The 24,094-nt window shown below is 47.3% G+C and overlaps 1 protein-coding gene across 12 annotated transcripts in view; it reads right to left on the bottom strand.

Annotated features, from left to right (window-relative positions):
- The window catches only part of KANK1 (KN motif and ankyrin repeat domains 1), a 108,869-nt gene extending 84,775 nt beyond the window's left edge, over positions 1 to 24,094 (bottom strand). For 2 of the 12 annotated variants that reach the window (XM_085529198.1, XM_085529192.1), the window contains exons 1-2: positions 21,751 to 21,814; positions 3,130 to 3,236 (exon numbers count right to left, since the gene is read on the bottom strand). The gene's annotated coding sequence lies outside the window, so the exon portion shown is untranslated. Of the gene's footprint in view, positions 1 to 3,129; positions 3,237 to 13,685; positions 14,225 to 17,360; positions 17,578 to 21,527; positions 21,695 to 21,750; positions 21,815 to 22,192; positions 22,466 to 23,318; positions 23,431 to 23,590 lie in introns of those variants that run through there. The other 10 variants (XM_015848884.3, XM_085529205.1, XM_085529200.1 and 7 more) reach the window with 9 other exon arrangements.

Below are 24,094 nucleotides of genomic sequence, written 5' to 3'. Positions count from 1 at the left end.
CCTGTATTCCCCCTAATGTGGCCCCATCTGGAGTACTGCGCACAGGCCTGGGACTCCCACCACAGGACATACATGGAGTTCTTGGAGCAAGTCCAGAGGAGGGCCACTAAGATCAGACGGTTGGAGCACCTCTTCCATGAGGAAAGGTTGAGGCAACTGGGCTTTGTTTAGCTTGGAAAAGTGAAGGGTGCAGAGAGATTTAATTGTGGCCTTCCAAAGCCTGAAGGTTTTGTGAACAGGTTGCCCAAGGAGGCTGTAGATGCTTCATCCTTGGAGGCATTCAAGGCCAGTCTGGATGTGGCCCTGGGCAACCTGGTCTAGTGGCTGGTGACCCTGCCCATGGCAGTGGGACTGAACTAGAGGATCTTTGAGGTTCTTTTCAACCCAGGTCATTCATAAACTGTTCCCCTCACTTGAGAGGGAGAGGGAAGTCAACATACAGATGTTTTTCCCCTTTTCACCCCTCCACTCCACCCCCTATTGCTGCAGGGGGACTGAATTCTTTGGTCTTTGCTCAGATGACTTCACAAAAGTCAGATGGCCCAGATTTAGAAATGTAATATCTTCTGTGGCTCTACAGCAAGATGGATTTTACAAAGCCAGTTTAGTCATTAGACCAGGATCGGAGGGAAGCAGGGGTGAAACAACTGAAACAAATTGCCCAGAAGTGGTTCAAGACATAAATTAAACTAAGATGGCAAATTATCTTCACTTAATATGTCCTAAGCAACTATACACTGGTTACATCCTTTTTTTTTTTTTTTTTTTCCCCACCCCTTATCTAGTTATATCCTTTGCTTTACTGTATTACCATATCATGAAACTCCTCTGGCAAGTGAGGAAGTACTTAACAAACATGGTTTTGCTTCCTTGAGGAAACCAGAGATTAGGAAAGGGTGCGAAGGTCATCCTTTTGTCTGTAAGTGAAAAAGAACTGGGAGGAGAATTAAACTGAAAGGGGCTATAAAGCATTATCTTGTTTGGTCAATTACTACATGCAGGTGGGACACAGGTGCAGGGAGACAGGCTGCTCCTAACGACAGAGGTTTTGCAGCCCACCTGCATAGCCCCTGGTCCCATCAGAGCTGGTCAAAGAGGAAAGGAGGGGGAAGGACTCTGTCAGTTTGCAAGTATAAAGATGCTTCAGTAAGCAATCTTAACAGTCATAACGACAAGCTAATTTCCATTATCTCTAGAAATAACAGCTGAAGCTCTTATAAACACAATGGGCCCCAAAACTGTTAACTGGGGGACTTCCAGCAACACAAATAAGCCTAGGTAAAAACTGCCTTTCTGCTGTTTCCCCATTCATGGGGGAAATGAGAACACTGCCCAGCTGCCAGGTATCAGTGGGCATATTCATAGGTGTAACACAGCTGCAGCTAAAAACAAAACATACATAAAGCAGTTAATGTGCATTAACCATTCCAAGAACCTGTACAGTAGAGAATCCATGTCTCTTGCATGCATCTCCACATCCAGCCCCCAAGGCAGAATCTTTGCCTTGGGTCTGGCAACATACTGGGGCTTCAAGCTGGCAGGAAGAGACAACAGGACTAATATCTCCCTCTGGCATTGAAGTAAACCTCAGCCAAGTCACTCTTCTTTCATACTTGGTTTCCCCGGGTACTTGTGGGATTTTTCCAACAGATCTTACTGCCATCTCCTTAGGAATAAATGTTTCACCATATCACTAACAGATGGGGTTTCTAGAAGGGCCACTGTAGAATGGTCTCAAATCAAACACTTTTTGGAAAAATCCCTCAGCACCCATACATACAGACTCCTCTTGCATCTCAACAAAACATCTCACACCAAACCCAGATATGAGTATGCCATATTTCCAGCCTAAAGCAAAGAGTTAATGAACCCCCTGAGCTGCACAGTAACTAATGTGCAGAAGTATGAACAAATATACATCACTGAGGGCTCCTGCCATGGCAAGGCAGCTTTTCTTGTGCTAAAGGAAATAAAAGAAATAAGACAGCTGTGTCATGAGACATTCTGAGTCTGACATGAGTAAGAAAAACTAAGGCCAAACTCATTCTGCATTTATCATCCTTGGAGAAAATGATCAACAGTGAAAATAATGATAAATAATCCAGACTAACAACTGCATATATCACATTATAGATAAGCTGAGTTTCCCAATAATGGGTTGTAGACAAAGAAAAAAGGCATTCTTACGTACTTGGTGACCAGAAGCAGTAAGCAAACAAATGCACAGCCTTTGAAGGAATAAACAGATTCTCCAAAGTTCCATCACTAGCTCTTAAAAAAAGTTTTCTCCAATTGCATTTCAAGGGAAAACTGATATTTCGACAAGACATTTGAGTGCATCCCTAAGAAATTAAACATGAGAGCAATTAGCTAAGTCTTAGTTCTAACAGAAGTTACAAAGAACAGCAATAGGAAGACATAAAGCATTGGTCTGGATGCTCTTATTGAAACTGTTAGCATGTCTGGCATGCTCAGCAATGCACAGATCAGAAACTGTTCAAAAATAAGTTCAGCACAAATCTCAATACTCCTGTACTTTTCATAAAATAAAATAAGGAGACTACCACAACAATACCACCACACACTGGATTTGCCAGCTCCAGGCACTGGGGGCTGTAGTCTAACACTACCCAACCTCTTGAACTAGATAGGAAGAGGAAGGGAACATGTTCACAAACCGATTTTAAAACAGACTTCCCTGGAGCAGCCAGGAGGAGTAATGCAAAGCTGCAGAAACCCTCTCTATGCACACACACACACCACACAACACAGAGGTGACGCAGCAAGGCAGCCCCAACCCATTCTCCCTAGAAAGCTGTACTTTCACTGCAGCCAGCAGAGCCGGGGGAGGGAGAGGGCAGGGGAAGAGATGAGGCTGCTCTGCACGGGGCTGCGCACACTCTGGTCCCCACAGAGCACTGTGGAAATGTTTCTCACACACACGGACACACACAGTTCGCAGTACTTCCCATTGATAACACACAGCCATTCATACACAAGCCACAAGCATGTCCGCATTTAGGCGTAGGTAGGCGAGCTGTTAGATTGCAACACTTAAAAACCTACTCAGCAACACAAAACACGTCAATTCTCACTACTTCGCAAGAAAAGAAAAATGACTCAACTCACAGTGCCGTCAGTCCACCATTTCCCTCCAGCACGGGGCACATCATTGCACTGCAACGCCTGAAAACAGTAACTTGACCTCTCCGGGAAGGTGGGCGGTATTATACAAGCTGAAACATTAGAAACATGCATAATTACGCTGCATATTTGCTACACATTCTTTCATCCGTGATCAGATAGGAATAGTCACACTGACACTCCAGGCGTAGATGATGTCCAAACCATCAATCAGGACGCTTTTTCACAAGGCCCTGAGAGAACAAAAGTTTTTAGAGCAGCAGTTTTCCTTGGACGTCGCAACGTGCCTGTTACAACGCCTGCACCTCCGGCACGGAGCGGGGCTCTGCAGCTCCCCAGCCCAGAGGCAGTTCATCCCGCTGCTTTGTTCCTCAGTGACCACGGGCATTGGTACAGGGCCAGCAGGGCCGCCTGCCAGGACACCGCCCATCCTGTCCCCAGCCATCCACCCCTTCCTGCAGGGTGCCATCTCTCCCACACACCTTTGCCTCTTCCTCATGTGCAGGCAGCCTTCCTCTCCCTTCTAGGAAAGCATCATTTGCTTTTGAGTTTTGGGTGGCAGAGCCAGAAGGCTGAGTGCTGCAAACCAGTAGCTGCGGTCAGAGCCCAGAGAAATGCACGCTTTCCCAATTTCTACAGGTATCTCACAGGGCACAACACATTTTTTCCTTGACAGGGAGAACATAGCTCCCACTGACAGAGGAAAACTGTGCACACGTTTGACCACAGAGTTCTCCTACCACATTAAGTGTTCCTGCTCCTCCAACTCAATGCTTTGCCATGCTACTGGACAACAGTTATGCAGCAACCCTTACAGCTCCCATGATCACAGTTCACCTCTGTTAACATAACATCCACATCTTGATGATCTGAGCAGCTCACTCACCCACCGAGGAGTCTGTGTTCTTAATTCAGCCCGTACTGGGAATGAAATACAAGTGTGGGACACACAGTGCTTCAGCTAATTCCTCTCACTCTGTGTGCAATATGTCCTCGTGGAGCACCAACTAAGCAGGGAGAAATGAATTACTCCAGAACGATTTGTTTGTATTTCAAACAGCCTAACTCTTTCTTCCTTTTTTGTTTGTAGACTTCCAAAGTTTTTGAAGGTCACAGCAGTGCACATACTGAGCTGCCTCTCAAAGTCAAGTCTGGATACAATACAGTTTCCCTGTTTCCCCTGTATGCAGGGCAAGCATAGCTGTCAAGGAACATGAGTAGTCACAGTGATCACATAGAGTAAAAACTATAAAAAAAAAAAAGCTAATTTCACATGTACCTGAAAATGCAAGATTGTCTAACTATCTTAAGCTGAGAATTCCTGCCCCCCCCACCCCCCCCACCTTGCTTTTGCAAAGAGTGGTTTGTTCAGAGATTAAACCATACACACTCCATTTTTAAACAGACTTCTGAAAACTAAAGGGAGCTTTGTTTTGTGATTTCTCACCTTCCTTCTTATGACTTATTAAGTTAAAGGAGGTCTGAGCAGCCTTCCTAAGCCTCACCTAAGATATCTGTTCAAACTGTCTGAGCCATACCATGGTTTGTGGCCAAAAGAAACAATTAGCATCTACAGCACAGAAATCCCTACAGAGCAAAGGCCCAAACTTATAAGAAGCCCTGGTTGGAATCATTTCATTGCCACTACCAACTGGAATTTCAACAGCCTTTTTCAATATTTGCTTTTCAAGTAAATACTAGAGAAGGGAAAGTCAATACTGTAGTTTTAAGATTCCAATTTAGAAGTGGTTTGATAACAGCTTCTTCAAGACATCCTGCCAGAAAGGAGTAGTTTGAGCATAGAAGTAACTTGGGCCTGTCAGTCACACGCCTTCTCCTGTGTTATTCACAAAGCCAGGCCAATAGCTTAGCCATGGACAGACCTGGGGGCCTTACACAAATATTTCATATTCCACTGCAAGCTTAGGCACATTACATAAACATCTGGAGTACCCACTAAAAATGTGAGCACCTCCCCCTTAGCCCTGCAGTATGTGTCTTCAAGACACTGTTTCATAAACCACTCCCTGACAGAAAGAAAACAATATTATAGAGGGCGCCCATCCAACAGTGCTGTAATCTACAGCCTGTCTATACATACACCAGGGCTTGGGGAGAAAAGGGGGAGGGTGGACTCAGGTGCAAAAACAAACTCTTCCAAACGTCCTTATCTGTGCTTCACTTCTGAGAGGAAGAAAGAGTCTTTTATCATTAGTAAGAGAAGGGTACAGATGACTGCTCTGGGGAAAGCAGCAGCAAGAACCACCTATGTACATCTCCCTAGAGGTACTGTCTCTGTTTGGAAGCATGCTGAGCATGCAGAACCTAAGAGAGTGTTGAAGTCATCCTGCTTTACAACTCCACAGAGGTTTTTGTAAGCTCTGAAAGCCACAGTGTATGCATGCATGCAACAACTGCAGCTCTGAACGCCTCTGCTGTGTATGCCAGGGTCCATAATTAATGAGCAAGTTGCTCAAAAGGCAGCAGATACTTTGATACCACAGCTCACAGCACACCAGAATTTAATCCAAGAGCTACTTGCTGCATAAGCCAAGCTATAAGCAGGGCAAGGCTTACAGCCCTCTCTGGAAGAGCATCCCAAAGTCCTAGAACAGCAACATCAGCACCTTCAGCCTCATCTGCTACAGTGCCTGCAGAATCATAGCTACTGCCTACTGGCTAGAGGTGATTCTTTACACTTTCAAACCTGCAGAGAAGCTGTATGTTACTGCAACTGCTTCACAGATGCACTTTGATTACCTCAGAACATACCTTCTACAGAGTGAAGGAAGTGAGCTTTCTCTGCAGTGCTGCTGAACAGGAGAGCACTGAACCTGCTGGCAACAGAAAGCAGTATCAAACAGCTAGCTAACATGACAAGCCATCATTCACGTTCTACTGCAATGAGTAATATGTATGTGGTTTAAAAAAAATACATGAAACCAATGCATAGATTAAACATGAAAGAAACTGTCCTCAAGAGCTAGATGCTATGCGATCATGTTTCAAAGCAATGCAGTATCCTTCAGTTAATCTTTTGGGAAAACCATCCTGGATAGCCCGCTGTGATGTGATTAACACAGGAATTCAGGCCTCTCCATTGTGACCTTCCACAGAAACCTCAGGGGTCAAGAGGGGCAGCTTATATCAGCATTGTAGCAAAACACATACATCTGAACTATCAACCTAAGCCTTCAGTAACAAAAGGACCAACAAGTTTCCAGGGGGACCAAGCCAGGGGATGTTCCCATAAGCAAACTAAATTGAAGCTTGGCAGCAGTAATGCCACTTCTTGCCCTTGATACTGAGGTGGTCATGCCATTCCCCAGCACTGACCCACAGGGACTGTGCTAGGGAAAGCAGAGAAGTCAGGGTGTGACTGACACTCCTGTGCTCTGCAAAAGCCCTGGGCCCCAGGAGGACAGCAGGTGAAAATTTAGACTGAATCACAATCAGCCTGCTTGGTATAAATAGCCTCAGGGTGGCTAACATCAGGCCATGAAAAGAGATTATCAGATGAGGCTTTTTCTCCTCATTCTTACTCTTTGCAACTTGAGAAGCGTGAAAGAGGACACCCGCTAGCAAGAAGGCTAATTAATTCCTCCTCACCCCAGCGATGCAAAGTGCAAAGCTTCTGGTTGCAGACTGTGCCGATCTGGGAACAAGCACTTGATAACTCCACAAGTTGACTTGACTTATTCTGAAGAACAGCATCAGAGGACACAAACATTTCACAACAATCATTCCCATCATCTGAAATGGTGGGAATCAGCATCACTCTTGGCTGCGTTAAAGAAGGTTAATTTTCAGAGAACTCATCTCTGTCACAGACATCTTGATTAGGTGGTCAGTCAGCACAACAGAGATGCTTTTTAAGAGGATGACTACGTGAGGAAGAGCCCTTGCATTATCTCTTAGATGAACAGGTTTCCCTGAAATAAGCAGCCTCTAGACAGGTTGTAGGAGGGAGAAAGGCCTTGATGTCAAGGGCATAACCCAAACGCTGACCATAGGTGCATGCCACTGCAAGACACAGGCAGCTAATGCAGCCAGAAGCAAGGGAGAGATGGCTCTGCAGTCATAGGTGCTCAATTAACAAGAGCCTGCAAAGTCTCTGGAAATAGCAGTAGGACAAGAGATGAGTAGAAATAATGGAAGAACACCAGCAGGCCCCACAAAGCTTTCAGCCCGTAGTAGCACAGAGGATCCCAAGCCAAATGCAGCTGGCAGCAGCCTGCTTGCCCAGCACAGCTGCTCTGCAAGCACAACTCCAACAGGAAAAGCCCCATCAGCAGGAGCTAACTCCTGGCTGTCACCAGGCATATACTGCCTAAGGGCCAGCAGCACCTGAAGCACATGAAACTGAGAAACAAATCCACCTTCAAGAATACACACTGAAATCCAAACAACATTCACAGTTCTCAATCTATTTGTGACTGCTGTCCCTCCCTTTGGACAGGACACAGTGAAGCACACAGTTGTCCAAATTTGTTCTAGGACGTCAGATGAGGCAGGCCAACCTATAGACTCAGAGCAGCTCTAGTCCCATCATCCTTTTCTGGTTGCTCAAGCACTCTCAGCACAATTTTCCTTTTTCTACCTGTTTAGCCCAAAGCAGAGAAGAGAGATCCCCCTCTTCACACTGCTTGGGTCAAAGCAGTCAGCAGGACAGCTGGACAAACAATCACAATGCAAAGGGCTTTGCTACATGGAATCACACTGGGCATGCAGCAGATGTGCAGCCTGGCCAGCTGTGTTTTCTCACATCAGCTTTCTCTCCTTTTGTCCCCCTCCTCAGACAGCTTTTCTTCCCTCCCACCCAGGCAGTCTCAGATGCATTCTTTCCCTGAGAAAAGGACAGCAGTTTCTGGCCTTACCGCCAAACACCAGCTTCAATGAAATCAGAGAAGCAAGAATGTTTTACTATGAATTTGAAGACACCTGCAGTTCAACCTCAGGTGTGCTATTAAGAGCTAACAGAAGAAGAATGGAAGTGTCAGGAACAGATGTTCTCTTAATCACACCAGATTTTGCTCTGGGCAAGTGAAGGGATTATTTATTAGTGTAAATATGCACCTTTTTTTTTTTTTTTTTTTTTTTTTTTAAGCTGAGACCATCTACTGAGGATGCTTAGCTGTAGCATAATCAGTTCCCATAGACAAGCGCCTCTTGGCGGACCAGCTGCTCACAAGCCCCTCTCTGTGCAGGCAGCCTGGAAGAGGATGGCCAGAACAGCCAGAAGAACATGAAGATAGGCTGCACTACTGCTGGTGGCTGGGAGGCAGTCCAGGAGAGAAAAAGGTTATGCAGCTACCCCCACAATGATTACTGAGCATTTCGCTGCCCTGCTATTTCACTGACATTCTTCAGATATTTCACTGTCTGAAGCAGGGGACAGAACAGAAGAGAAGGTGTAAAGGTGAAGGCCTTTCTTCCCTGATAAAACTTGTTCCTTCTCAAGAGCAACAGATGTCATAAATCACCTTTTATTTTTTGACGGTAAGATCAAGGGCGAGTCCTTCTCCACTCAGGATAAACACATTCTTTTCTTTAATATAGCATACATCATTGCTTGGCATCACAAGCTGTTGCAGGATGACTCACTTTGTTACTGATTAACGGCTCAGTACCAGCTCCCTGCTCCTATCTTGGGGCATCCTGACACCACTCCTTTCTTACAGCTTTGTGCTCAGACACAATATACAAAAACCACTTCAGAGCTCAGAGCCACCAGTTACCAGCAATCTTACTGCCTCTACTCCGCAGACCCCACAGCACCAGCCTTCCATACCCAGAGACTCCACAGGTGAGATCAGCCATGCCAGCATCACTGCAACTTGTGGGGAAGTCAGAAATCACTCCTTATCAGCAGCGCTGGCAGCCCCTGTAAGTACCATACCACATCAGCGTCAAGCCTGTGATTTGGCAAAAAAAATAAAAAAGTTAATTCAGGCCACCAGTGCTTTGATCCTCTGACAAATCATTTCCTGACACGAGCTGAAACAGCACAAAGGACCTTGGACATCAACCGGCTGTCACGGCTGGGCGGGGAGCTGGCACTAAGGCAGCACTGCCAGAGGAAGAAGACTGAGGTGGTGGGAGGGGAGCAAACAGCCATTTGCATTCACAGTGAGTTCCTTCTTCAGAAGAAGCATCGTGCTAAAAGCTGACAGAAGGGGAGCCCACCAAAACTCACCGACAGCTGCTGCAAGGCATTCTGACATAACCAAAATGCAGCACACACTGCTGGATGTTACAAACAGGGGGTGAAGGGGAGATTGTTTGTCTTTGTTTTCACTCTCCAGAGGATGCTTAGGCACTGACAGAGCTCCCAGTGCAGTGACCCTTCTAGGACCTTTGGGCCTGAGCTGAGAGAAACAAGTACAAAGATGAACAAAGATCTGAGACACCAGATGGGAAAAGCAAAGGCAGAATCACAGTTTAATAGCCCTCTCCTTTTATCCCACCTAAAAGGGAGCATTCATAGCTACCCACAACTAACCCAAGAAAATGAAAGAAACCTGACGCTGCTTTCAACATCCTCCCTCAGAAATTCTCCCAGTACAGATATATTTGTATTTTCCTCTGTTTCTACTGGTGTGTACGAAACTTGGCAATTACAAAAAAAATGCAGCTTGAGGGGAAGCAGATTAGAGGCATAGCTTGCTACATAGTTCTGGTATGATGAACTCTTAATTAAAAACACTATTAATTGAGGGTGTTGAAAGAAACAGTCCACAAAACTAAGTCGTTTCTCCCAGCCTTCACCCTCATTTAAATGAAGCATTTTATCAGCAGGCTGTAAGAATTCTACAATCTTGGATGAAATTAAACACAGCACACCAAACAGAGTGTGACAAAAGGAATCCTTGAGATGCCCTTGATGTTTATTAACTTTCTCGTCTCCCCAAATTTATCCTGGTGACAGACCTGTCCTAGCTTCTCCTTAGGGCTAGTTCTGGTGGCTGATAGCTCTCAGATGCACAGTATAACCTGCCACCAGCCTAGGTCTCACTGCATGGAGTCTTGAAGGCTCATAGCACAAAGGAACAACCTTAATAAACCCCTGCCTGCAGTTATGAACTGACTACAGCTAGACCAAGGACTGACACTGCTCCACAAGTCTCTCGGGGCTCTCTTGCAGTGCAAGTCTCATACAGTCCCTGTGCACAGAAGGATCACCAAGCCAGCATGAGGAGCTAGAAGCACGCAGACTGGGAAAGGGCAGATTCAGAACTTGAAGGAAAGGCATACAGAGAAGGAAGCTGGAAATGGCTGCCTCACAGCCACACTTCAAGCATTGGGAAGCACAGATACATACATAGGTAGCATGCACTGTGCAGCCTACTCCTCTTTTCCCCATGCAGAGCATGGGCTGATGGCACTCTCCAGCCCTGTAGCCTCCTGCTCAGCCCAACACTCAGTCACAAGGCAAACAGCAGAAGCGTGAAGCCCACTGCAGATGATCTACAAGGCAGCAGCAAGAAGGGCCAGTCTCCACACAGGCAGAAATAAACTTTTAAGAGTCATGGGCTAGGACTTTTAAGCCAAAGAAACAGATGGAGATAATAAGGACCTCATACCAGAGAGAAGTCAGCATCCCAGCTTAACAAGATGACTACTGTCCTTTTCACATGATAACTAGGAGCCTTCTCTTCCAATAGCTTCAGCTACAACACCAGTGCTGACAGTACCACCACTCACCTCATCTGACTTCAGTCCCAGCTGAGCCACCAAGCACAACAGCTTTTCTTTCCCACAGTAAAAAACAAACAAAAAAACCCCCCACAACACCATAATTCCTACAGGAATGTAAAGCAAACTGTGACTACTCTTCTCTTGGAATGTTAGCAGCCCAGTAGGAATCAGCTCTCAATTAACGTGCTAATGAAAGGAACTCCAAAGGTCAGCTCAAAAAGCCATAAATCAGTATGCACAGCTAAGAAAACACCGGAGTGCAGCATACTAAGGTGGACAGAGCCCCGCACAAATGGGACAGCTCACACTGCCCGGCTGCAAACAGCTGAGAGGGGAAAACTGATGGAAGCACCTGTGACATGTAAAACATTGATAGGTTGTGATTCCTGGCAGCCGCATGGCTTTTTTCCCCCCCATTCCCACCCCACTGCCCTTACTAGTCTGAGTTCGCACTGTTCCCAGGATGACAACAAATGCAAACTCTCAGGCACACAGACAAGGCAAAATTCAGGTCAACATTCCTTTCTAGGAAAAGTTTTCTCTCTGCAAGTTGCCATGCAGTAGCACGTGTCTCTTTTATTAGATACACATAAATTTTCTCTGCAATGCTGAGAGCTAAACCCGGTACCAAGAATAGCCCAGTATGTTTTTCTTTCCATAACCAAACCAGAACATCTTGTAGCACTGAATTAGCCTGGGATGCTGCAATGGTTGCCCGCTGCTGCAGCAACAGTGAGGCACCTGTGTCTGCCCTGTCCCCACATCCCCTGTCTTGCAATGAGGGGAAAAGCACAGCCCAGTCATTACTTCAGCAATATCCCCTTGAGACAAAAGTTCAAGGCTAACAGAAATCTGATGACAGGCTGAAAATGCAAAGAGGAGTTTCTCAAGACAAAGCCTTACTTTACTTTCACCTGACAGAGGAACCAGAGTTCACTCAGGGTCAGCTCTTTCACTTCTCTTCTACTTTTCCTCCCTGCACCCCTTCTTCCCCTCTTGTTGTCCCCTTTCTTCTGTATGTTCTCCCAGGTCCCTGAACAGAGTGAGCACTCAGGGTCAAATTAAGAGGAGAAGCAGCACAACTTGGTGGGGAGCAAATAAAGCATGCTAGATAAATAAGTTACAGGAAACGGGATGGATTGAGAGAGCTGAGAGAGAAATAGCAAAGCCATGAGAACAGCAGAGCTGTGAGATGTTTCAGACACTTCTGGGCAAACCTTCAAGACCATGCAGTAAAGCTACCAATAGCTGCACTGTGCTTTACTCTGCAAGGAAACGGCCATAGGCAGCTCCCAGCAGGTTCCACATCAGCTGTTCAACCAGAGCAGCAGAACCAGATGTGTGGGCATCCCGCCTCTCCTAATCCCTCTCAGCCAATAGCTGCTGATCAGTATGGCTTAACTGGTCACCATGAGGCGATGGCACAGATGGGTCAGGAACTCAGGCTTAATTAGGAGGGCAGCTGGCTGGCAAAAGCCACGTGCTTAACCCTAGGGATGGATCCCGTACTTCCAGCTGCCCCATTATCTGCACAGCACAGGCAGAGACATCCTGTTGGTACTCCAGGATTACCCTCCTAATTCCCCAGAGCTAGCAGGAAATTGATTTATTATTATTACTTTTTTTTAGGACACTGTGCTGAAAATGGCATCTCCATGGGCTGCTCAGTCACTCTGCTGCAGGCAGATGCCTCTCGCTGTGTGGCAGGTGAGGCAGGTGGGGGAAGCACTGTTTCAGCTATCTGACTTTAATTTACCTCTGCATGCAAGTCCAAACCCATCCTAGATAAGGCCAGTCTCCCCGCCAGGAGCTAAGATGATGTACTGCACTTAATTCCTCACCTGCAAGCCACTATCGCTTTAATTAGATTCAGTCAAATCCAGGACTCTGCAGTCTAGACATGGTTTAGCGATTGCTTTTATGTGAGTAACTCATTGTGAGGCAACAATTCTTAAAGGAATTAGATAACTCATCACATGTTAAGTTTTATTTGGGTCTTACCTCAGTTTTTGGCAACGAAAACCTCTCTGGCTTTTGACAGAATGCATTCAGCCTGTCTTTAAGCACAAGTCCAAATGAAGACCTTGCATAGGGAAGAAACTGCTCCCCCAGTGACCGTAACACTTTCCATATGCTTAGGAGGAGCATAATAATACAATTTTGCAATGCAGCAAAGGAACACAACTCCCATGCCAATACGAATATATATATATATGTATATATAAAGGGCTGTTAAATGATGGAAAATAGCAAGAGCCAGCACTGTTGTTCTGCTAGCTATACATAAATATATTAATTGCTATTCCCGTTTCACTCATCACCTCCAGCTGTTTGAGCTGGGCACGAGGAACACCAGCTGGTGTTTCTAAGTGGGGGCATGCAGAGCAGCACACCCTCCATCCCTGCCCTGCTTCTTCTCAGATGCAAGTCCAACAGGCGCTGCACCGCAATGGCCGTAACTGGATGTTTCACTAATACAGCACTGACCGTCTCAATTAATAGCCGCTCACAAAGGCACCAGTAGGTATAAAGAAAACCGTAAGTCACCCCATAGCTACTCTAGTAGTTGAAGTGATCTTTTTTTCCCCGCAGCTCACTAAGGAGACAGCCCAGGTCCGCTTTGTGATGCAAATCAACAAGTTGCTTAGAGGAAAAAAGAAAAAAAAAAAAAAAAAAAAAGGCCTCCAGTGAAACTGCAGCGCAGCTTTCTCCCTGCACAACAGTCACCGAGACGCCAGTACCCATCTCGGGCCGCACTGTGCCCCCAAACCCACCGCCCTCCTCCCTGGCCTGCCCTCCGCTCACCCCCACGTGCCCCTGCCACGCCGCCGACCTGCACTCACCAAGGAGACACGAAACCACACTGGAACCTGTGCCAAAACGCCAAGCTGAACCCCAGGGGGTGGGGGGCGACAGGGGCTGTAAATCACCGCCCCTCCACGAAGACGCATCCAGAAGCGCACTGCTATCGCTCCTCCGCGCAGCCCCGTCAGCCTCCCGAGAGCAAGAAGCCAGGAATGCGAGCAATGCGGGCGGGGGGCTCCGATGGGCATGGGGAGGACAGACACCTCCCACGGCTCCCGCACACGGCAGCGCAGCCCCCGCCGCCCTGAGCCCGCACGCAGGAATGCGAGCAATGCGGAGCAGCGCGGGCTGGGGGCCTGCCGAGGGCAGGCAGGTATCGGGGAACGACGGCACCAGGAGGCGGCTGTGGCTGCTGAGGGGCTCGCTGGGTCCCGCGGGGATGGAGCAGCGCCGTCTCGTCCTACCCTGCCCGTGCATGTGTGTTTCAGCGTGCAAAGCCCGCACGCAGCTCTGTAGTAGGACACTGCATCCCTGCTATCTACCGGGCTGCAGGTGCCCCAGTATCTGGCTGGCTGCTGACATCAAAGGCATATCAACATCAGGAGCAGTCATTGCACACACCTAACAATTCTGAAGCCAGCAAGCCTACTGTTCAGCTCTGCAAGCACAACCCCACCATCCCTCCTCTCCCAGGCTGACAGGAGGAAATGTCATAAGGGACAGACCTGACACACTCCCAGATTTACTCTGGCAAAAACCAACAACCTCTCGCAGCATGACAGTGGCACTTGGTCACCTGCTATTTCATGAAAGAACTCCACATCATTCCCACAGTACCCCCCAGCCCAGCAGCACACCCACCCGGCAACTCGTGACGGCCATGGCATGTGTGCCTGCACAAAGGACAGCTTGTGTGCCTTGTTTGCCTTGACTTTTCCCAGCTGAGAAGGCTCCTGGCAGCCACGAGTATTTCTGTGGATGTGACTGATCTCACACACTGCTTAAAAACATGACATGTTCACTAGCAGCAGCGGTGTTGGGTGAGAAACTGGAATAGTGCACTCAGATAAAGACTGAACAGTAAATCAGAGGAGATCAAGACAGAGACTGGGAAAGCTCATACTCCACATAGCTGAGCCCTTGTCCAATTGGAAAAAAAAAACCAAACCACAACACTAGAACAGAATAAGAAATGTGCACAAGCTTGGTCAACCCAGCTAAACCATGTGAACAGGATAAACTAAACTGCAGCTAATTGCACCTCCATCTCTTCCAGCAACACCTGCTTTCAAAGATTCACTGCCAGGGTATACCTGCCTGTGCCTTCCCCTGACCTGGCAAGGTCACCAAGTGACCATGGCATGGAAGAGAATCCCAACAGACTGCCAACCAGAACGCATCTGTGGAGAAGACAGCCAGCCCCAGCTCCCAGGTCAGACTAAAACTTACATTCATCTAAAAAAAAAATAAAATAAAATAAATAAAAAAATAGAAACTTGTCAAAAGCTTGCCATTAAAAAATAAAAAACAGGTTAAAAACTTAGGAATTAGCCCAATACCCCCTGTCAAGAGAAGAAATTGAACTTAAGCAACACAAGAAGAGATTCCTTTCTGTTAATCATAGACATATTTTCATTTTTCTTTTCCAGCCTTACTGTAAACAGTGTAATGAAAAAGCATGAAGTGTGGTTTAAAAAAAAACATATGTATACATATGTGTACACACACACCATGAAGCAAGTTAATTCTAATCCCACTCATGGAAATCCATCCTGAAAACCTGAAAAAACAGACTGTTTTTGATGCCTATCAGAAAAGCCAAGACACTGACTCAAAACCTCAACATTTTACCAAGTTAAATTAACATTTTAGAAACATTTTTAGAAAAAAAAAACAAAACCAAAAAACACTTGTTCTATGACAGAACTGTTGCTAAAGGGCTAAAACAAGAAATTACTGACAACCTGGGAACTTTTTGCTTCTTGGTTTGTAGAAAACAGAAGGTTGTGAACATAATTTTATCCAGATTAAAATGTACATTTCTATTAACATCTTTGCTGTGAGGTGGCTTCAGAGCTGAGTGATGATTGCTCTTCACTCATCAAGCCAACTGTTGGTTGCCAAGCTCTATCAGAAAGGGCAATGGTGACAGACAGAGGTCAAGGGGTGTACAAAAAGTAGAAAGGACCTAGAAAACATAGGAGCTATAGGAATCCTTCAACACAGCCATTATATCCCACCTTGAAATGATTTCCTCTAACATTCATATGCAGTTCTGAGAACCATCCCACTCTTGTTTAAGATTTCTCCTGCTATTCTGAGCCTTTTACTTCTGCTCTCTTGCACTGGACAGAATGAAAGACCTAAGCCTAGCCTGCCAAGTGCCCTCTGCCTCCTGTCCCTGCTTGCCAAGTAACACAGCCAGCACATTCTGAAGGAGCCTGAAGGTATACACACACACTCAGCTGCACAAGTCGCAGTGCATCAATAGCCCAGTTTTCACCCTGGTTTGCTAACTGCAACATCAACAAAGCATGTTGAAGCTATCTACCACAGAATACCAGATACAGCTTGTTTTTCTTTTTGTGGGTAACTGGAGTTGTAAGTCGGATTCCAATGGATGAATCACCACAGCATGCTGTTCAGAAAACACAGCAGAGCATCATTCCAGCATCAGCTCCCACCGTAAAGAAATGCTGAGAGGTGCTTAGCTGAACCTATTTTGCCGCATCTCTTCGGGCACCACCACCTGGATGAATGCAAGGCTCTGCTCTGGTGCGGCACTCCTGCAACCAGGACCACCGTGGGAAGCAGGCTGAGCCTCACTGTAATGCACCCAGCTGCTAACAGAGATCGGGAGAAGGAGCTGAAAGAGTAGAACCTCACACAATAGCAAAGCACTGCTGAGAAAAGGGAAAAGAAATACAAAGAAAGCTCCACGGGTTTCAATTGACTTTGCCAAACTGTAAAAGAGAAGAGACCCATCAACCCTCATTGTTCCAGGTTTTCTGTCGGAAGCTTGGAAAACCAGAAGCAAAATTCATCAAGTTGTTCTGTCAGTAATTACGCGCCGTCTAAGTCCCCTTACTTTTGTCCAACATTAACATTGCGGGATATAAAAAGTAACAAAGGACAGCCACAATAAAAGCCAAAAAGAGACGACAGTCTGAATGCACTGTTTTTCCCCCTTTTCCTCCAGCCAGAACACCTCTTGGCAAGCTCTTAGCCGAGCACTGACGAGCTGCGAAAAGCCCCGATGCATCGCTCTTTCTGTCCAAACCGGCTTGGCTGGGAGTAACCCTCAGAGGTCCTCTGCGTTACCATATGCTGAGACAGGGATGAAAAGAGAAACATTTGCAGAAAATTTACTCGTCTGCAGTCCTTGGAGATATTTAACGCAGCTGTTCCAAAAGCGCTCTGGAAAGAAACCCCTCCTTTCCTCATTTAACAGCTCTTGAAGCGAATACAATCTCTGACAGAAGTCCCAGCACGCAGAGCCATGCTGATGCACCTCAGACACATCTGACACTGCCTCACTCCAGGGGTAGCTCCCAGCCGTTACACTGCAAAACCAATTTCGTTAATAATAATAATTTGACAAGTCACTATTTTAAACTTTGCTGTTTCACCTCCGCATGCCTGCACGATAAGGATGGAACATGAGGGGAGGTCAATGCTTTCCATATCCCGCAAGCAGAGCAGAATGATCTTACCTGTCACTTAAGAGGCCCTTCATTTATGGGCTGAACCTTGGAACGAGTAATGTTGGCTTCGAGGAGTCCACTGCTCCAGGGAAACCCAGCACCATCACCCCATACCTGTTAATTCCAACACAGCACCATGCAGGTGTTGGGAGATCGGTGGGCACAGAACCATCTCAGCCAGCCTCAGCAATGCTTCCCCTGAACTAAGGCAGAGAACTGGAAAGGGATTGGAAACACACAGAAATAATGAAAAAGGCTCAAACAAACAAACAAAAAAAAAAACCAAGCCCTTCAGCTTTCAATAGAATGAGAAAGCAGTATTCAGAAGAAGCTGACAGATTGTTTGAGATAAAGAACAGCTATGAAACATAAAACACAGCTTTGTCCTTATCACAAGGACAAAGTATGATCAAGCTATGCAATTAGGAAGTAAAAATAACAAGATAAGATGATGGTTGAACTGGTCCCAGTCCAGGTCTCCTGTGTATGTCTGCATACAGATGCATGGAACAAAGTTATTATCACCCCAAAGTATCCATAAAGGTTGGCGAGGCTGAAAAGGACTGGACAAGTAACAGCACTATCTGGAGCTACACACAGAAATACTAATTGGAGTCTTCAGGGAAAAAAAAAAACAAACACATAAGCCTTGGGAATTAATGCTCAATAAGACCATGTCGGCTAATTACAGACCTATACAAGACATAAGGTAGGGGCCAGATTAGCCTTTATCAGCCTGGTGTGTTTAAACACTGCATATTTCTCAAAGCCTCTGTACAAAACCCCTCCACACTAAGCAGCCTTACTGGGGCTGGAGCCTCACTGGACAACCAACATCTGCCACCCTTCCCCCCCCACACTTGTGACATGTTGGTGCAGACCAATAACAGGACAGCAGAAAGCACAGCAGCAGCATCACTGCTGCTTCATATGGTTGCATGGGTCTCCAGACATAGAAGACTACAGCTCAGAAAGAATACAAGAGATACCCCACAGCCTCCAGCAGAGCTCAGTCACTTACAGCCAGGAAGGGCGACCCAATATAGCCAACCACAGCCCAACCTACACCAGAACATTTCTTAAGAAAACCTGTTTCTGGGAAACGTTACTACCTCTCAGGTGAGATATCAGGGTCTAGGGCAGGGTACCGTGTGCCACAGGAATCATGCATGTCAAACAAGAAAGTTCTCGTTTGGGTTGCAGATGGACCCCATTCAAGCCAGCAGATCTGCTCACCACAAGGAAGCTTCAGCTGCTGCTGTCTGACACCTCTGTCCTCAATCTGCTCACACATCTGAAGAATGAAAGGGGTGTCTGAAACACAAGCTTATGACTCGTTTAATTGTCAGCTGTCCTTTCCCAGTACAACTCTAATTAAGAATCAGAAACATTTCTGAGTACAGAAGCTGACAAGGCAAGCCTGCAGGGGCATTTTAAGTCTAACAGGGTGCCTTCTTCTAACTCATGCTTTAGCTAGATTACATGCTGGGCTTATACAGGAGCTTTGGGGCTGAGACAGCCTGGTAGTGGGGATGGACTGCAAGAGCATCAATTTGGAAGCCTTTACACCGCTGGTGAAGCTCAGAAAGCACTTCCAGTATTCACCACAGCACCCAAGAAGTCATTTTCTGTTTTCCTAGGCATGGAAAACTACAGTTAATGGGAAAAAAATGACTATCACCATATACATCTTTCTGCTACCCTTGGCAATCTCTGCAAAATAAGTAAGAATAAGAATATACTCTATGAATAAGAACATGCTCAGGTTTCTCTTCCAGGATCAACACCACTGTTATTAACACGACTTCCCAGAGCAAAATACATGGGCAGTATTCAGAGGCAGTGATAGGAATGACAATAACTCACAATACAAAGTTGCAAGGAGTGAACTGAATAATACCTGAATTGCAAAATAATTAATTATTCTATTCCTGACTTGTACTACTACTTCTCTTTGGACCACGGTCTTCTACAAGCTGGGACAAGGCATATGTACAAGTACACATGCACACGCGTGCTACTGCACCTCAGTACGTAGCATCGGTAACAGCAGCACAGGGTGATGGTGGAATATCAAAGCTGACAGAATAAAGTGGCTTCCATGATGCTTAAATGGAGTGCTTCAGTGTCTGTTAAAAGCATTGCCAATTATTCAACCTCAAAACCAGAAACTTTTAAGGTGTTTAAGACAAATCATTTCCCAAACACGTTTTGAGTTCGTCTTGACAAGAATTATGATCAAACTGATCCCATTACTTGCAAAAGATACGTAAGATTTTAAGTCAGAACACAATGTAAAAAAAGCCTTGGGTAAACCCTGAAAAAAGTCATTTCAAATTACTCATAAGCTGTACACATTGTATCTCCAGAAAGTTAGGGGAATCAGAGCTTTCAGCAAGAGGTCCACTTTGCAATTCCAACCGAACTCCTCATTATTACAAGGCACGTTATTAGATTAACTCCTGTAGCTTATCTCTCACCATCCAGCCACAATGCACAAAAACCTGGACAAGATTCATACCTACACATGTGTGCACACAGAGCCTTCAAGCCACTCTGGGTGTTCTGCACTTCTTCCTTCCTGAAGGCGGACAGGCAAGTTCAGATGGACCAAACAGCCCAATCAGTGATGCCTGAAACTCCCACCATGCCCTATTAGCCAATTCCATTAGCTAAACAAGTGAGAAAAATGCCTTGTTCTCCGTGACCTACCACTACAATAGGTGCTGACAGCACAAGAAAATTTGCAGCTGTCCTCAATTAACTAATGCTTTGGTAACTAAATGCACAGCCGGCTGCCCATTTCTGACAGCTTTGCGTCATTTACAAGAGAGACGCCTCATTTAGAAGTTTTTATTTCACTGTCAGCATCCATTATTTAGATGCAGAGGACACCACAGAAACTGAGCCTGCAGGCAATACCAGGAGCACACAAGACTGTGACAACTACCTAAAATGCAAGCAAGTGACGCAGGAGGTTTACCCCACAGAGAAACCATTTATGGCAGGAAAAATACATCCACTGCTAGTCCTGCCCATGGAAGCATCATGGAGAAACCTGCTGAAGTGCCACCCACATGACCCACACTCTGTCTTCAATATAAGGACCAACTGTCACCTTTAGTTCCCCAGTGAAATTCTTAAGTAAGACATTAAGTCAAAGAAAAGCTGGTGCACGCAACTTCAAGAACTAGTAAGTGAGGAGCTTTTCTTTAGGCTGGAGTGCTACAGAAGCCATCAACAAATCAGCCACAGCAATCATCAGCAATTTAAAGGCAGTACTGGGTTTGCCACTGGAAAGCCATCCACCCTAACGCTAGTACTTTCCTCTGGTTGGATATCTGGCAATAGGAAGGGAAAACTCTCCCTGGGAGGGCAAGGGCATGCTCACTGACCTGCATGCCCCGGGAACCCAACTCCAGCCTAAAGACACACCTGAACATGTCAGAGCTTCCTTCTGCAGCCCCAGTGCCTGATCCAGGGCTTATTCCTTCTGAAATTCATGTTACCTTGCTCACAACAAACACACATCCCCGGACCAGGTCCAGCCCACACAGCAAAACACTGGAAATCGAGGAGTACCAGACCTGATGTTTGCAATTAGCAAACTGTCACTGCCCCCTTTCTTGGCCAGACAATATTCAAGTTTGTCAGCCACGCCACAGAACTGCCAGAAGAGCTACAGCGTTAATTAAATGTTTGAGAGCTGCCTTTAACAAAAAGCACGCTGCCGCTGACCTTAACAAGAAAGCTGAGCATCGCCTGGCTTTATGCAAAGCCCAGGGCTGGAGAAGCCACAAGACAAGTTACTGTATGCAAGGGAGACTTGCAATCATGCCTGAATAAGTTTTTAAGCATATCGTCACGGAGCTCTAGGGATAGATGGTCTAGAAAGGATAAGACACTTTTCAAACACACCGCGTGTTTGAACAGGTCAAAAACAGGTCCGCCAAAAGCAGACAAAGTTGAGGCACGTCCATAAGCCCCCAAACCTCCCACCTCCACCAAGAGAAAAGTAAAACCACCGCGTTACTTTCACAGCGTTCACAGACCGGTCCCGCAACGGGCCGACCACCCCTCCCAACCCCGATACGCGGCCCCCTCCGCTCCGCCGCTTGCCGAGCCCCGCAGAAGCGATGCTCCGACCGGCGGAGAGCTCCGAGCTAGAGCACGCACCGTGCAGAGAAGCGGAGGTGCCCGATGTAGCAGTACGGTGCAGCCCCGCGCATCACCCGGACGAACGCAGCGAGCAGAGTCCCGCTGCCCACCAACCCGCACGGACGGGACCGCGGCGACCCGCAGAGCGGCACTGCTAAACTACGCCCGCCCCGCCCCCCGGCCCTGCCCCGAGGCGTGGAGCAAGGAACACCGCTCGCCCCCTCCTCCTCCCGCCGCTCACCTGTGGGCTCCGCGCCCGGGGGGCCCCGCCGCGAGGGCGGGCAGTGCCGCCCGGCCCCGCCGCCGGCACCCAGCGCTCCGACCGCCGCTTTGTACCCGCCGGCGGCCGCACTGCGGCTGCGCGCTGCCCAAACGGGTGCCTCGCGGCCGCCGCCCCCCGGGCAGCCCCCGGCCCCGCTTCACCCCTCGGGATCTCCGCCTCGGAGCGGGGCTGGCAGCGCCGTGCCGGGATGGGATCAGCCGGCGGAAAGCGGGATCCTGCCTCCGTCCTACAGCCGGGCTCACCCGGCAATGGGGTGTGAGGAGCGGGATTGCCGTCGGGGCTGCGAGAAAAGCGCAGCGTAGTAGGAAAATGACTGTGATCGTCAGTGATAGCGCGAGGAGGAGGCGGCTTTAAACGAAAAGAAGGGAAATTAGATGTTAGAGGGAAAGTCTTTACTCACAGGGCGGTGAGGCGCTGGCACAGCTGCCCAGAGAAGCTGTGGTGCCCCATCCCTGGAGGCACTCGAGGCCGAGCTGGATGGGCCCTGGGTGGCCTGAGCTGGTGGGGGGCGGCCCTGCCTGTGGCAGGGGGCTGGAACCGCGAGATCCTTAACGTCCCTCCCGGCCCGAATTGCTCTGTGATTCCATCAAAACCTGCTGAGCAGCTCGGAGCTGTGTATTGAAGCTGTTGCCTTGATCTGTGCTGGCCAGAACAGGCTGTCCCTACAGCCTTTTCAGCTATGAAAGGTAACAGTCCCAGTTCTGCAAGACTCTGGTTTTTGGCATAGCTACTTGGGCGTTCAGTATGGGTTGGTGCACAGAGGATTCCTACACTCTGTGCTTTGCAGTTATGCCACACGCTGTGGCACTCTCCGAGCTCCTTGCAGCCTTCCCTGTGCTGTGCTGTCTCCTCCCAGTCCTCCCTTCCTATTTCCTTCTGTTATCCCTCTACCTTCCTTCTGCTCTTCACCTATCTATTTCTAGATGCATTTGTTTTTGCAGACGTGATGCCTGAAGCTCATGGGTGGGGAACAGCAAGGATTTTTTTCCATGAGTACTGATCCCAAAATACAGCAAGGAGGACATTCAGGATGCTTAGAAATGTGTTCTTCCCAGTGGAGCACACTGCAGTAGGAGCGGAGAACCAATGATGTTTTTCTCTCATTCCATGAAAAGCTGACACAGTCTGGGTGATATCCCCATCCACATCATTTCCAGTATTTCTTCTGAAACGCTCAGAGCCATTAAATCATTTTAGAGATTAAACCACACCAAATATTTCTGTAAGCAAAGCTGTTATCACATTGCTATGAATTCCTGATCAACCCCCTCCCCTCCTCCTCCCAAGCTATTATTATAAGAAAGAAACAAACAAAAAAAGGCACTTTAAAATATATTACATTAATAGCACATATTTTTAGAACTATTTGCAGCCTGAATCTGTGGCCAGAGCCTGCGGCACCTGAACTGCTAGTAATTATTAATCCTGACAGTGCTAATTTTCTATCCAAAGGCGCTTCATTTATGGCTGAGCTACCGATGATACTGATGAAAGAGATAGTTAAGACGGCAGTGAGCAGCACTCACCATTACATGCAGTGCTGGCCATGAAATAAAAGTGCACTCAGGCCAGCAAGCAGCTCCTTAGCATCGGCTCATTCATCCGGATAGTTGGGTCAGGACCATGTTGTACCAGAAACTGTACAAACACAGAATGAAAGCACTCAGAGCACGGCAATGAGCAGAGCAAGCAGATAGGGCACTTTCTACTTCTCCCACTTAATCCTTTCTTTCAGGGGTTGCCAGCTCTTGGCAGTTTAAACAAGTGAAATTAAATAAAGAAGTCAATTGTTGGTTACCTGCGTAAGAGCGACAGCAGAACCCTCTGTGCAGCTGCGCAGTAGGTGGTGCTTTTTCCTTCCTCAGTGCAATTAAACCCACCAGGCCTAAGTTCACCCACCAGCACCTGGGGGCTGTCTGGGTCTGTGCAGCCTGGGAAGACCTGGTAGTGGCCTTTCAGTATATAGAGGGGGGGCTATGGGAGGAAGGGGACAGACTCTTTAGCAGGGACTGTTGCTACAGGACAAGGAAAGGCTGGAGAGGAATCAGCTTGTCCAAGGTAATTTCCAGTGAATTGAGCAGGGACTGTGGCCCTGCATCAAAGTGTGCAAAGCACCGGGTTTAGAGTTCTGCCTGCTGCTGTGTGCAGCAGCAGCTTTACTCAGCTGCTGCTCCACGTCCCCCAGGTGAGTCACCTCCACCTGCAGTGAGCATCCGCATCTCCGCAGCTCAGCAGGACAGTGATGGAAAAGGCTGCTGGGAACATTCTGCACCCCAAAGCTGTGCAGCAGCCGGCAGCACAC

Source organism: Coturnix japonica, chromosome Z (assembly GCF_054131305.1).
Source record: "Coturnix japonica strain WE chromosome Z, WE-NBRP24, whole genome shotgun sequence".
Lineage (NCBI taxonomy): Eukaryota > Metazoa > Chordata > Aves > Galliformes > Phasianidae > Coturnix > Coturnix japonica.
This window is presented reverse-complemented; position numbering and strand designations above follow the sequence as displayed.